The following is a 15960-nucleotide window of genomic DNA, read 5'->3' on the forward strand; positions in this document are numbered from 1 at the left end:
GTCCCGTCGTACGTGCCGTTCACGTGATCGCGCGCGGTTTCAGCAAACTGTTCGTACGTCGTGTGTGGCCATGTCCGTCCATGCTAATTTTGAGCGGACTGTTTGCCGAAACTGTTTGACGGACAAAGTTGGGCGAACAGTCCCAGCGTGTGTACGCGGCCTAACATGTTTGTTATTTTAAAAAAAAATAATAATTCCTTTACAACCTCTTTAAATCCACAAGGGCTTTTTTTTTTTTTACTTTATATTGGCTTTTAAAATGTACAAATGCAGCAATATAGACACTGGATAAAAGGTTTAGCACTGGGAAATACTTTTTAAAAGATAAAAACTGCAATTTATATACAACTATATAGATCAGAACAAAATGAGGGACAAATGAGGAGGAAAGAGGGACAGAGGGACATTGCTCCAAATTGGACAGTTCCTCCAAATCAGGGACAGTTAGAAGCTATGCCGTGGGGGACACCCACTTTCTGAGGCATGTCTGGCTCTGAGTTCAAAATGCACTGGGTGTGCGATCTGCTGCCGGTGTCAATATATTCCTATTGACACCCTAAGTCCCGCTTCACACCAGTGTGCGGTATTGAAGTTGCGTAACCTCAAAGCAGTACAATTTCATGTGCAACTTGCTGATATCTGTACAATGCTTATTTAACAGATGTCAAGTTGCACTGAAATCGCACAGAAATAGTGCAGGAACCTTTTACAAAAGGCACTGAAGACTTGAGTCGCAGCAGTTTGAATGGTTCCATTCCCACAAAGGAGGTGTGACTTTGAACTGTCACGTCACATGAAAAGACGCACTGGTGTGATCCGGGGCTTAGAATTGTGTGCGTTTTCCCACATTCGATCGCACGGTACCGCTGTACAATGCAATTCACTACATTTCTGAAAAGTAGTGCATTACTTCTTGTGTCACCAGTGTGATTGTACACTAGACTTTAATCAAATACATGAAAAAAAAAAAGGCCTAAGTTTATTCCTGGCATACAATGGTTGGTCTGTGTGTGGGAACAGCAATATGTCTGCTTTATTCTTTGTTCCAGAGACAGGGAGAGGGAGAGAAGAGGAAATCCCTATAGGAAGCTCAGCTTCCCTCACTCCCAGCGTGTTACAACACGCACAAAAAAAAATAAAGTAATCTTCACTAACGCAAACCTAAACACCAGAGGACGTCGTCACACGCAAGTTTTGTCTCTACAAGGCAGCCATTATAGTTACGTCTATCTCAGCTATTTGTCAGTGATTTGGTCTTCGGAAACATGTCCGCCCTGCCCACATAGTAATGACCGCGTTTTCTCTCCATGTGGCGGTCATGTTCATGTTCTATCATTTACAGAACGACATGCTGCGTGACAGCGACGTCCGTCTCTCCTCCTCCGTGCTGTCAGAAAAGCCCCACCTACCACCAATGAGAAGCGCCAATCTGCCGGCCGCCCCTCCCCTTGCCACAAGAACCATCCAATGAGGACGCTCCCCGCCGCTGTGTCAGGTTGGGAGTGACGCAGCGAGTTTTGTGAGGCTCCGTACAGCAGGGAGGGCGGGCAGAATAATAAAAACAAATCCGTGCCGAAGAGGAGAGAAGGCGGGATATAAAGCCGAGCTGACGCCTTACGTCCAGTGACGCACAGGAACGAGCCGGGCTGTAGGTGTGAGCGCGGTGTACGGGACCGGGTCAGTGCTGGTGAAGTTTACCGCGAGTGTTGTGCGCCCACCTGCTTCGGTTTTCCCTCGCTGTGACGGTGGATGCGGCTCACCCGAGTTTAAACAACGACGAGCACCGTGGAGGCGCCAAGGATGCCGCAGTCCAAGTCGCGGAAGATCGCCGTGCTCGGATACCGATCAGTGGGTGAGTAGGGCCGCCTGTGGAGACGACCTGTGCCCCCCTCAGGTGGTGGCGGAGGAGGTGGCCGCCATTTTGGCACGCGATGTTAGAGAAGACTTCCACCCTCTACTCCCATATGGAATGGTGAGGTGCTGTGTGCCCACCTCACCGGGCAAAGCCTTTCACTGGACACATGCTTCCACCATGCCCACTCCCGAGGATGGCATTAGAACTTGTCATTTCATGCCTGGTTCACATTAGAATCTGCTGCAGATGCATTTTGTCGCTTCTGAACATCTTGCAAAGCCGCCTGCGATGATGGGTAGCGGACAGAACCGCTCACGTGTGAAAAACAAGTGCTTACGTTACTGTGCGCTAAAAATTAAATACGTTCTGGGTCCCCCCTTTAAGTCCGCTGCAAACACTGTAAGCTGCTGAGTGAATATATATATATATATATATATATATATATATATATATATCTATCACACTCACCCCAGCCCATTCTTCAGTTGGCTCTAGGGTACTGGTCCTGCCATCTTGGCTAAGGGAAACCTGCAGTGAGCCGGTGTTCTGCCTAATAGAGTCCGCCTATCAAATGCTGTCCGCTCCGTTCTGCGCAGTACGGAGCAGACGAAGCTTCGGAAAAACTCCGAAGCTGAACGGCGCCGGCGCCGTGAGTGGAGGAGGTAGCCCCACTATCCAAGCGGACATAGGGTTGAGAATTTTAGAGGGCCCCTCGCGGGCGAGCTTCGCTCGCCTTGCTTTGGGCTCGGCCTCGCTGCGCTCGGCTCTTTTTTATTCTAACTCTATGTCCACTTGGATAGTGGGGATAGAACCTGGACTCACGGCGCAGGCGCCGTTCATCCTCGGCAATTTTCGGAATCTGTGTCCCTGTGTACTGCGCATGCGCAGTACGCAGGGGACACCATCTGATGGAGGACACTATTTTACAAGACACCGGGTTCACAGCCAGTCACCAGTTTACTGCGCATGCGTGAATCTCTCTGTGCTTTTTAAACGAGCCAGTGTTCTATTGAAAGATGCCTCCCTATAGGTCAGCGCATGCGCAGTACCAAACCATCACTCCAGGTGACGTTGATCAGCTGGAGTGACATCAACACACGCACAGGTTATCTGCGGCATTATCTGACATGCAGACAGCGGGGGAAATGTAGCTGTCAGATTGCGGCTCGGAGGGGTGAGGGTTTTCTCCGCTGTTTGCATAGCTTTGAATACTGCCTCCAATCTGCGCATGCGCTGTGTTCACGTCACGCCAGCTTATCAACATATCACCTGGAGTGATTGTTACTGCTCATCTAGGCCATTTTTTTTCAATAGGAAATAAGCTTGGTGTGTTTGAAGCCCTTACATTTTATGTGTGTAATTTTTAGAGCGATTCTTGCAGTGTAAAATCTTTTACCGCATACAAAAAAAATTTGGGTTAACTTTACTGGTTTTGTTTTTCATTAAAGCGTAATTTTTTTTTTCCCCCAAAACTTAGTTTAAACGACTGCTGTGTAAATACAGTGTGACAAAGAATTGCAACAACTACCATTTTACTCGTGTGTGTGTTTAATATAAATATTATTATATAATCCCCCGCCCCCTTTCTTTTAATGGCTGTAGGCTTTAGCAGAGAATTCTCTGCATAGAATTGGGAAAGAAATTTTTTCAAGAGCGCGACAACTAGTGTGTGTGTGTGTGTGTGTGTGTATAACACCATTTTTGGCCACCAAAATTTTGCTCTATCTGCATTTTGCCAATAGGGGAAAAAGGTGCTGATTTTAGGTCATGTGACAAACCGCATCACCGATGTAACATGTATTAGTAATGGTAGGTTATCCTCGCGCTATAGTGGTAAAGTTAGAGCAGGTTGGTGTGGTTGCAGCAAAAAACACTGACAGAGGTGCAAACCCTCCCCTCAAAATGACAGTAAATAAGAAATAGATGGTGTTGCGCTCCACACCAAATAAATTAAATCTAATAACACAATTACTAAATAATCGCATAAAATCTTGAAAGCGCACTCATGTGATTAAAGTTAGAATCGCTAAATAATCGCATAAAATCTTGAAAAACGTGCTCATGCGATTAAAATTCCATTAGTTCTAAAATAAATACCAAGTGAATAATCCAGTGCTTGAAATAAAACTATTTCCTACTAATATTCATAAAATTGAAAAATGATCTATATAATCGTGATACAGTGACAGGAAAAGAATCGCAAATCTTAAAATTGTCAAAAGAATTGTGACATCTAACAAATCTGTGTCAGTCCATGAAAGTGCATCCAAGTGCCAGCATGTGTGCAAAAAAATATATAAGATGATAAATACACAATGAAAATATATAAAGCGGTGTGTGAAAAAAAAAAAAAAAAAATTATCACAGAATACAAAAAATAATAGTCCAGCAAACGTGATAAAGAATGTCTCTAAATAAGTATAAAAAGGCTAAATCACAAAGTTCATGCAGAAAATGAAATAAATCCACGCTGTGCTATGTGAAGAAATTAATCCTATGAACAACCCCGGGATGATTCCACCAGTGATTTTGCAGCTCCTTAAACGTGGGTGCTCACACACTGAGTGCAGTGGGTACCTTACCTGCTGTCAGTAAGACAGCAAAATGCTCCAGTGCAACAGTTGTGTCCTCAAATGGGGTGTATATCCTCAGTGGATGTAGGGGACCTTCAACACTTTGCGGTGTATATCCTAAATGTAGTATGGGCGCCCACAAAACCTTTTCCTCTGTGGCAGAAAATAAAAAGCTGTCCCTGTGTTCTGGAGCAGGTATCACCTCAGCCTCTGCTTTCTTCTAGAGAAAACTCCACCGATGTAACATGGGATGCATTACAATGGGAAGGTGTGTTTTTGGTCAAAAAATAAAAAAATTTAGCAAGATTTTTAACGCAGCAGAAGCGCAATGGAGTCAGACCAGTGTGATTCTATAAATAGAATTTATAGGGATTCATTTTTCTTGCGCTGAAGGTGCTGATAATGGCTGCCACTAAATTCATATCTAATTTAAATTCATAATAAAAAGTCAAATATAATAAAAAGTAACTCAGTTTCAGCCCCAATTTCCATTTGGCGCCCCTCCCTAGTTGGTGTGTGTGGTGTGGGGTTTTTTTTTTTTTTTTGCTAAAATGCTATTTTAAATATAACCAAAACTAAATATAAAAAAAGATTTAAATTAACCCCTTACAAAAATGTGGATGGGGAAAAACGGCAACAAATGATAAAAGGATGATATTCTCTATTGACCAAAGCCTAAATGCTTTAAAAACTGCACACAAATGCTCAAGAATGCAACGCTCAGGTGTGAATGCAGCTTTAATGCTAGTCAGTAACTTCCATTTAAAGCGGGAGTCCGCCGGGACTCCGCGTGTTTTTTTTTTTTTTTTAATTTGTTTTAAAAGCCAGCAGCTACAAATACTGCAGCTGCTGACTTTTAAAATAGTGACTTACCTGTCCAGCACGCCCGCGATGTCGGCACCCGAAGCCGATCTCTAGATCGTCTTGTCGGGTGCTGCTGCCGCCATCTTGGGTATGGGAATCAGGAAATGGAGCCTTTCGGCTTCATTTCCCGGTTCCCTACTGCGCATGCGCGAATCGCGCTGCGCAATAAGGATGGTCCCCGCTGCCTCTGGGATCTGTGTGTTTCCCAGCAGGCAGCGGGGCACTTGCGGAAAGGGGCGTAATCTACGCCCCTTTCCGCAGAGAGCTATCCCGGAAGTGGGTGCAGAATACCTGTACTGTACAGGTATCTGCACCCCCCTCCCCCCTGAAAGGTGCCAATTGTGGCGTCGGAGGGGGGGGAGGGTTCCGATGAGCGGAGGTCCACTTTAGGGTGGACCTCCGCTTTAAGTCTAGTGTAAAACACCTGTTGCCTCTACAGCATGTTTGACAAGCGTTTGTCAAATATCAATGATTTGGAGGGCATCTAAGGGGCATTTTTAATGCAGCTTAAAGCGTTTGCGGAGCTTACAGCTTTCATCTGGGGCCCCCTGCTGCTCCTTTTTTGGTGTGCTGCTTGCTTTCTATGGGGGGGGGGGGCTTTATCTGTGGGTTTGCTCCCAAGCTGGGCTGTGTGTCTAAAGACGTACACAGCATGGCTTAGCCCTGCCCCTGGTCGCTGAATTTGATTGACAGAAGCCTGCCTCTGAGAGGGCTACTGCTATTGCAATGTAGATATTCACCAGCACACCATGGATCCTTAACTGGGTCTGGCTGAATCTTTCTATAGAAGAAAGATCACAAACAAGTGCGGTGTTTTGGAGATGCCTGAAGGGGATCAGTGGTGTGCTAGTGAATATTTGCCTTTGTCATGTATGCTCCAGTATCCAGCTGGTGGTCACTGCAGCATATGGTACCTCCTTTTGAGAGCTAATTTCTGGAATGTGTGATGGGAATATGGACTTTTGGCTACTGCAGATGGGTAGAGTATAGGATCAGTAACAGGACTCGGGTATTTGGAGGGGCTGAAGAGGCTCAGCCAGCTGCAGCTTGGGCACCTGGGTGTCTTTTTAGACATTAAAGTCAGGATCTCTCCAGAGCCTGGACCGGCTGAGTGACATCAGCTGACAGTGGACTTTAGCCTGCTGTTGGCTGAATCTCAGTCACTGTGATCCACAAGCGAGTTGGAGCCAAAAGAGCTACTTCTCCTTTTTTAAGGTAAAAATAGCTTTGTCTCTGGAAACCACTTTAAATGCATCAAACACAAACTAGCGCTATAGGTGCATTGGTTTGTCCCTGTTGACATTACTGTTTTCAGCATTTGTGAACTTGGCCCCTTTCACACTAGTGGCATGATCAGGTCCCCCCCATCAGTTTTTCAGGCAGATATTAGACCCTACAGTCTCCTCTATGGAGTGATGGGTGTCTATGGACATGTGTCCGTTGACATCTGAGTTGGGTGTAAACGGACAGGCTGGCCATTTACGCTCAACCACCCATAGAAGAGAGCAGTCTGTCTGCTCTGCATAAGTGAAGCTGACATGGATCCACCTGCTCAGCCGGGACAAGCGCACAGATGCCCTGCTCAGCGGGTGGACTTCAACTGGACCCGTCCTGTTTTGGAAGGTGCCTACTTTTCAATAATGCTTGGTTCCTGAGTGATGCTAATCCTCCAAATGTAATACTTTGCGTCATTGTTCAGGGTGAGAGAAGGTGGAAGCAAGGCACTGGCCCCAATCTTCAAAAGTCAAACAAGTCCTTTCTTTAACTGCTTTCCCACTGTCATTTAATGGCACCCTTCACGAATTGCCATAGCTGTACGGCGGCAGCTTTAAGGGATATAGGGGGCACGTGAGTGCCCGCCATGGTACTGAAGAGCTGATGCGAGTCCCCGCCGCCCGCGATGTCTGCCAGGCACCTGCGATCATTCCTGATAGAGCCAGAACAAGGATCTGTGTGTAAATGCACAAATCCACGTTCTGGCAGGAGAGAGAACAGATAGTGTGTTCCTAGTATATAGGAACACAGATCGGTCTCTTCCCCCAGGCAGTATCAACCACCGACCCCTAGCCCCCCTGTTCAATATACGCTTATTGTAGAATTTTTGGGGGGCTAAAAAAGTTAAAATGCCTAAACTAAGGAAGGATTTTTTTATGGGGCTATTGTAGCAAAAAGTAAATTTAGTCGTGTTTTTTTTTTTTTTTTTTTTCCACAGAAGAGACAATTTGCAGAGGTGATCAAATGCCATCAAATAAAGCTCTGCTCTGTGGGGGGGAAAAAGACGTCCATTTTGTTTGGGAACAGTGTCGCATGACCGCACGATTGTCAGTTAAAGCGGCTCAATACTTATGGCAAAAAATGGCCTAGTCAGGAAGGGGGTAAATCCTTACACGGCTGAAGTGGTTAACCTGATAGGCTTAGCAGCCTGCCACCAAACCTGAGAGCACCCAGATGAAGAAAACTCTGTACAATAGTCAGGCGTGCTAATCTAACTTCTTCACAGGCCAATGACCTTTAATGGACAATGGGGATGAACTAGTGTTCTTATCCTATTCCACACCCAGGTGAGCGATCATCTGCAGCTAAGATGTTAATGAGGGCAGGAAATATCTCAGCTGCAGATTGGCCCAGTGCAATGACGGCTTCCTAGCAGGGATCCATAGGGTCAGGCGAGGATCCAAAACATGCTTGAGCTCCTCCCTGATGAACTTCATCAGGACTATAGATCAGGCTATAGAAATTAACATGATCTGTATTGATTAAAAAGCTTTTTATGATGCCATTAAAATGATTCTTTTCATTAATGTTTCTCAGACATGTTAGGCTTGTATCTGTAGCCTTATCCATCCATTGCCCTGGGGTTACCATTTTTTATTTTTTTTCCCCCCCTTTGTCCGTTAAGGCGGACATTTACTTATGCACTTTGCATCTTCTGCACCCATAACCCTCCCCCAGTCATCAAATTACCCACAGTTCTAGGGGGGAGGGGAGAGGGATTTGTCTGACACTCATATTGAATTGATTATACGGAGCAAGCCTTCAGCCAGTGGAGGTGAAGTTGTATACCTGTTTTGGGTGAGCAGGCTGCTCAAAGTAGAATGCAGAGAAAGGTGGCCGTGCTGGGATGGATGAGCTTTCATACCCTGACGTGGTCACATTGAACAAGGGAAGCAGGGGTGCTGTCAGAATCACCAGGTTTTACATGAGGTCCCATTCACACCTGAGTGTTTTGTAGCTTGAAACCTCAAGCTACAAAATGCTGGCGGGGGGGGGGAATCTATCCTCTATGGAGATGGTTCACATCTTCATTCAAAAATGCCTGAAGCGCAAACAAGTTCTGGAGGTCCTTTTTTAGTCAGGTTACAGACGGGGTGGGCTTCCTTTATATTTTGGTTAACACTTGACCTGTACAAAAGTGCAACTTTCTGCCTGAAAAACAAATGCTCAGGTGTGAATGCAGCCTAATGGAACCAGTGTAACAGGATCATTTTTAATGAGCACATGGTAGGTAACACATCAGAAATGTAAGTTTAAAATAGTTTCAGATTACAGTATGCCAGTCTGTGGTTGGGAGGGGGTTGAACACAGGTCACTGTAGATGTCTCTGACCAGGGGAGCAGTGTGCCAGAATTTCACATCTAGATGTGTATTTACATTTGATTAGACCAGGGGTCTCTAATGGACAGCCCTCCAGCAGTTGCAAAACTACAAGTCCCATGAGACATTGCAACGCTGACAGTTACAAGCATGACTCCCACAGGCAGGCTATTTTGACAGAACATTGGTGTTCACACTATGGTACAGAATGCCACACCTGCAGTGCACAAAACATAGGTGTTGGCATGCAATGTGGTTCACCACAAGGCCTTATTGGTGGTGTGCTGCATTAAAGATAAGACCTGTAATTTTGTGTGGCTCTACCAACCCCCCAATATCATTGGGTGTCTATTGATTTTCAATGGTCTGTGTAATGCAGTGCACCTCAATGCGCTTGTTTTGTATAGTGCAGTAGCTGGTGTAAATGAGCCCTCCAGAGTCCTGACCCCAGTCTTGCTGAAATGTTGTAATTAGTTCTGTAGAGTCATTCCTGTTCTACTAACCTTTCTGCTTTTGCCTGAGTTATAATGCTGTTTTGTTTTTTAAGCAGATGACATACATTTATCTGTGGCTGTTCAGATCCTCCATAAATGGTAGCATGCAGTAGTGCAGGTCCTGTGCTTTTACTTCAAGGTGTAGGGAGCTGTTCATGTAACGTTAAATATAAAGGCATATTAGAGGGGGTCTGCCCAACTCTGCAAAATTAAAAGCCAGCAGCTACACATACTGCATCTGCTGACCATCCTAATGGGACACTAAGGACACTTGCCTATCCTGGAGTCAGCGATGTCGGCACCAAAGCCGCTTGCATCAGCTGTTGGGTTTTCTGCCGCCACCATCATTACCAGTAAGGGAACCCAGCAGTGCTGCATTACAGCTTCAGGCCAGGTCCCTAATGCCCATGCTCAAGGCACCACTGCTCTCCTACTGGCCTGGTGGCAGGAATCGGAGGGGGGAGGAGTCAAATGAGCACAAGTTACACTTTTGGGTTGAACGCGGCTTAAATAATATGAATGCATGCATTACTTTATGTTCAGAGATGTGGTTCTCAGCCCAGTCCAAGTACCCCCAACATTCCATGTTTTGGGAATTTCACTTAGCTAAAATAGCTGTCCAAAATACCAAGCCATTGACTGATTGATTTAAAGCACCTGTGCAAGATGAAGGAAAACCTGCACACATGGCCTCTTGGGTACTTGAGGACAGGATTGAGAACCACTGGTCTACACTTAAAGCGGGAGTTTTGTAGTGTGTTAAATACTGCAGCTGCTGACTTTTAAAATATGGACACTTGCCTGTCCAGCACGCCCGCGATGTCGGCAGCCGAAGCTGATCTGTCAGTCATCTCTCGGGTGCTGCTGCCGCCATCTTGGGTATGGGAATCAGGAAGTGAAGCCTTGTGGCTTCACTTCCCGGTTCCCTACTGCACATGCACGAGTCGCGCTGCGCAATAAGTACGGTCCCTGCTGTCTGGGATCCGTGTGTTTCCCAGCAGACAGCGGAGACCCTGCAGTAAGAGGCATAAATACCCGCAGATTCTGTGGCTATCTATTCCCAGAAGTGGGTGCAGATACCTGTATTATACAGGTATCTGTACCCCCCTCTGCCCTGAAAGGTGCCATTGGCACTCTGCTTTAAGCAAAACATCCCAAAAACATTGAGCTGAAACTATTCAAATACTCCTAGCTGTTGCACAGGTCTGCTAAAGTGTCACTGAGGTTTATTGCCAGTAAAGGAGGTGTCATTGTTGGAATGTCCATGCACTCTTCTCTGTGACCCTTTTTGTAAATTAATTCTAAGATCTGGAAATGTAAAATATAGCGGTGTTTTTTTGTTTAAAAAAAGATGCCAAGTTTGCTAAATGTAGTATACCCAACTATTGGCTACTGTTCTGCCTTAGTAGTGTGAACTAGTACAGGAGGCTCCATGTATTTCAAAATGAGGGCCACATTGTGAATTTTACTATTCTTCACAGGTCACAAAGTGGGGGTCTATAATTGAATAATGCCAGAAACTACTTTCCTAGCCAGGGGCTGATCAGTATAGGAACCTGACCCACAACATTTGTGCTTTGCTTGCTCTCCACTCATAACTTTTTATAACCAATCAGAAGAGTGCACATGCTATCGGCTTAGTACTGCTCCATGCAGTAAATGACCACACCTTTTTCCTGTGAAGACATGGGTTACAGTGATGGCACACAGGCACAATCTCAAGGCTTCTTCACTCTGGACCGTGCCACTCCAACAGCAGCCACAGAGCTTCAGGTCATGTGATCCTAGGGACATCTCTTCCTTGTCGGGTATGGTGTGGAGGAAAGGTTTGTGATAGAAAGCACAGTTGTGTGAGTGATGGACACCATGCCACAGCAGTAGTACAAATGGCATCCAGTAGAGCTGCATGATTAATCTTTAAAAAAAAAAATCTCAAGCCCTATTTGACCTCCCTTACAATCTTAATCTGGCATTTCCACAATTCATGTAACAAGTACATAACTATTCTCCGCTCAGAGCGGTAGACAAAAGTAGCTGCAAAGTAGGCAGTTTTCATGGCCTTGTATTGCAGACTTCTCTACACTAGTGTATCGACTTGTACATTCTTGAATACCCAGGCCAGTAGGAAATCGTGTTGTACTACTCTATTGTAAAACAATAACAGTTGTGGGAATGGCTCAGGAAGCATTATTTCAATGTAAAATGAACATAAAAGGCAGCTGACATTTCAGGTCACAATGCTGATTGCAGTCTGGAAACATCATTGTGACACAGTAGTGAGCGGGCTGGTCACAGGCATTTTCTACATTTGTAAATTTTACAATGCTGACTTTTCCCACACTAATAGTTCATCCTGGATATTTCTAAAGTTAGAATCCACTAGATGACAGCACGTTTTTGTGTAACTTTCTGCTTTGGTTCCCTTCGGGGAAAAAAAAAATACATTGTGTGTGTGTGTGTGTTTTTTATTTATTTTCAGCCATCTTCTAGTGATGTCACTGCCATGTGCTAAAAACTGCATTTTTGGCATAAAGCCTTTCATATGTTTATAATGGGAAAGGTTGGATTCCCTTTACACCATGTGCTGCTTTGATAATTTGGTCTACTAGGGAAATGGGTGCACTGATTTTCTTTTGTGGGGGGGGGGGGGGGGGGGGAATGAAACCTCTAAACTTGTTTAACCTTAGGCACAGGTGGATACAAAGTGGCTGACTTACAAAAGTTCAAGCTGGGAAATCTGATGTGGTTGCCCATGGGAGCGTGTCCTGTTTCAAATTAAGAAAATCGGTTTCATAGGGAAGAGCTCCAATGAAAGTTGTAAATGGATTTGCATCTTAAGTGAAATGTATTTGATCCCCTTTCAATTGGCAAGATTTCTGGTTCCCAGGTGTTTTCTGTAAAAGTAATGAGCTGAGATTAGGAGCACTCTCAAAGGGAGTGTGCCTAATCTCTGCTTGTATAAGACACCTGTCCACAGAAGCAGTCAGATTCCAATTTCTCCACCATGGCCAATACCAAAGAGCTGCCCATGAACGTCGGGCAGGATTTTAGACCTACACGAGGCTAGAATGGGCTACAAGACCATCGCCAAGCAGCTTAGTTAGAGGATAACAGTTGGTGTGTGTTCCATTTTTTTTCAAATAATTGCAAACTGTCAATCTAACTCGGTCTGGGGCTCCATGCAAGATCTCTCCTTGTGGAGTTTCAGTGATGATGAACATTGAAGAATCAGCCCAGAACTACATGGGAGAATCTGGTCCAATGATCTCAAGGTGGCTGGGACCATAGTCGCAACAGTGTTACTAATTTTCTTTGAAGGATTGAAATCCTGCCACACCCTCAAGGTCTCCCTGCTCAAAGCACATTTACAGGCTCATCTGAAGTTTGCTAACAAACTTTTGGGTGATTCAGTAAAGAACTGGGTCAAAGTGTTGTCAGATAAGACCAAAATTGAGCTGTTTGAAGGAGGACTGCTGCCTATGACCCCCGAGAACACCATCTCAACCCTCAAACGTGGAGGTGGAAACATTATGCTTTGGGGTTGTCTTTTGCTAAGAGCACAAGACAACTTCACTGCATCAAAGGGGTGGTGGACAAGGCCATGTACTTTCAAATATTGTGTAAGAAGAACCTTCTTCCCTCAGGGCATTGAAAATGGGTTGTGGATGGATATTCCAACATGACAATGATCCAAAACGCCCAGTCAAGGCATAAAAAGGAGTTGCTTAATAAAAAGCACATTAAGGTCCTGGAGTGGCCTAGCCAAATGTGGAGGGAGCTGAAGGTTTGATTTGCCAAGTGTCAGCCTTGAAACCCTAATGACTTGGAGTGGATCTGCAAAGAGGTGGACAAAATCCCTCCTGAGATGTGTGAAAACCTGGTGGCTAACTACAAGAAACATCTGACCTCGGCCAACAAGGGTTTTGCCAAGGGGATCAAATGCATATTTCACTCATTAACCACTTAAGGACCAGGCCTGTTTTTCAAACTTGCTTATAAGTTTAAAATCAGTTTTTCTAGTAAAAGTATTTGGAACCCCCAAACATTATATATGTCGAGACGCTCCAGAGAATAAAATGGAGGTGGTTGCCATACTTTCTTGCATCGTATTTGTGCAGCGGTCTTAAACTTTTTTTTTTTTTTTTTTTTTTTTTTTTTTTTTTTTTTTTCCCCTGCATTGAGGAAGAACTGTAAAGTTAGGCCAATTTTCTTTATGAACACCAAGTAAATTGATATCCAACCTGTCATACTTCATAATTACACCCGCTTGTGGAATGACAAACATTGACACTTAATCTCCATAGGCGACATTTAAAAAAAAAAGAAATTCTATGGGTTACTTTTTTTTTTTTTTTTTTTTTTTTTTTTTTTTTTTAAATTGGAGGGTCTTTTTCTACAATTGCTGTCACTCAAATGATCCCGGCAATACCTCACGTGTGGTTTGAACACGGTTTGCATCTGCATGTACAGGGCGTGACTGGGCAGTGTTTTTTTTTTTTTTATTTTTTTTTTTTTTTTTTTTTTTTTTAAACCTTGGATCACTTTTATTCCTATTACAAGGATTGTAAACTTCCCATGTAGCAGGAAAAAGCATGGCAGGATCTCTTTATTTGAGATCTGGGGCCAAAAAGATCTCACACTTATACTTGAATGCAAAAGTGTGTGTTTTATTTTTTTATTTTTTTTTCCTGTTGCATGGAACTGACGTTTCGAAGTCTCTTTAGTCATCCATCCAATGTCATTGGGGGCCCATCATTCCCTCACTTGACTTCCAGCCTCTGAGGGAAAAGAATCAGATGGTCTCAGCCACTACCGACCGCTCTCATAAGGGGTGGAGATGACTGGGGGGGTGTACCTCTCCCACCACTGTGGTGAATCTGCCATGGAAACCACCTTAGCTTTTAACATGAACCGCCTGCCAATTAAGAAAATACCAGGGTTATGGCAGCTCCCTCAAGTGAGGGAATTCTGGGGTTTCTGCAGAACTAGTGTCCTGATTAGATTTCAGCTCTTACTGCTAATGCCAACCCAGAACTTGGGGTTTTCTTTAAGGCTCCATTCACACCTATGCACTTTGGATCAAGGTGGAATTAGATTCCAGAATTGTGGTATAATACATTTGCAATATTAATGGCACCCCAAACATGGTGTGCCCCCCCCCCCCCCCCCCCCCCATCATGCCAAAAAAAGCAAATGCTTTGACTCTCTGCCAAGATTTGGTACATGGGCTTCCTTGGAGCAGAGGGAGGCCCATTCAAAAACAGAACTGCTCTCAGGTGTGACTGGAGCCTTAATTTTGACAATGAGCAGGAAAAATGGAGCATCTCCTCAAACTGTCAAGTGTTCTTGATCCCTCTCCACTCAGTCCAAAACTAATACATTTTGCCTTTTAGTTGCTTTAACATTTTTGTCTAAGCGCTATGCTGCTTAGCCCATTGTCAGCTGTCAGAAAAGCTCTTCATAAGGTACCCAAGGTCTTTAACAAATGTCTAAACATGTTAAGCAGCAATGACAGTATGCTTGATTGCAGCTGTCATAACACACCAATGAAATCTCTTCCTAAGGGTACACACAGGTGCTGGAAGATCTCATGTTGGGATGTGGTTGCAGAACCGTACAAGGAGCAGTCATTTGTTTGTTCTCAGTAATAATTGCTAAATGCTTGTGAAACAGCAGGTATAGTGCTTTGGGCTTTCTTGCCTTTTTAGTTTTTGGAAAGAGGTAAGTAAATGCTGACCTAATACTGGTAAGATCCAAAGGTTGCTTTTAAGACATTTTAACCACTTGAAGACCAGGCCTTTTCTGGCATTTTTTGATATATATATATATATATATATATAATTTTTGTTACATAAAGATTAACAATTGTCATTCTGTTTCCTGGGGTGTGTATGTATGGTGAAACGGCTGCAATTCCTGGAACACTATTTAGTCTTGCTTTTGTGCCCTCCAAAAGGGGGGGGGGGGGGGAAACCTACTTGCCTGGGTGGTTGTAGCATTACTCTAATGCTTAATCTGTACCCTGCCACCTCTTGGATCAAGAACTGAGTGATCAAAGACTACTGATCGCTCCATTCTCGTCCTTTAGATCGAAAGGAATTGAAGCTTAAAGTACACTGCTTGCAAACTATCATAAGTTGTGACATTAGAAAATATACTATGCAAAAAATTGTGTACATGTATTTTTTCATGCACACAGCCATGCCATCCTCTGACACTTTTGATAAATGTATATAATTTTTACATTCAGGTTGCAGCCACCTATGGGTGTTTGGTGTTTTTTTTTTTTTTCTCCTTACTAAAAATCTAAATATAGCATGTGTTGTAAGGAACTAACCTGGAAATGTTTCCTGGTCGTGTAGTTGGCCTAGTGTGTGTTGTGTGTTTTTTTTTTTTTATTTTTTTTTTTTGTGTGTGGTCAAAGTAGAGAAAATATCTGCCAACCCCATCAGATATGCTGAAAACGCTGCCTCATCTGCATTGGATTCCCAAACGTTAGCCTTTCCCAGAGTTCTTTCAGCTACAGAACACTTCCCCCCCCCCCCCCCCCCCCCCCCCACTACTTCTCTGTTCTAAAGTA

Source organism: Lithobates pipiens, unplaced genomic scaffold (assembly GCF_037356315.1).
Source record: "Lithobates pipiens isolate NorthernLeopardFrog02 unplaced genomic scaffold, aLitPip1_a1.2 Scaffold_19, whole genome shotgun sequence".
NCBI lineage: Eukaryota > Metazoa > Chordata > Amphibia > Anura > Ranidae > Lithobates > Lithobates pipiens.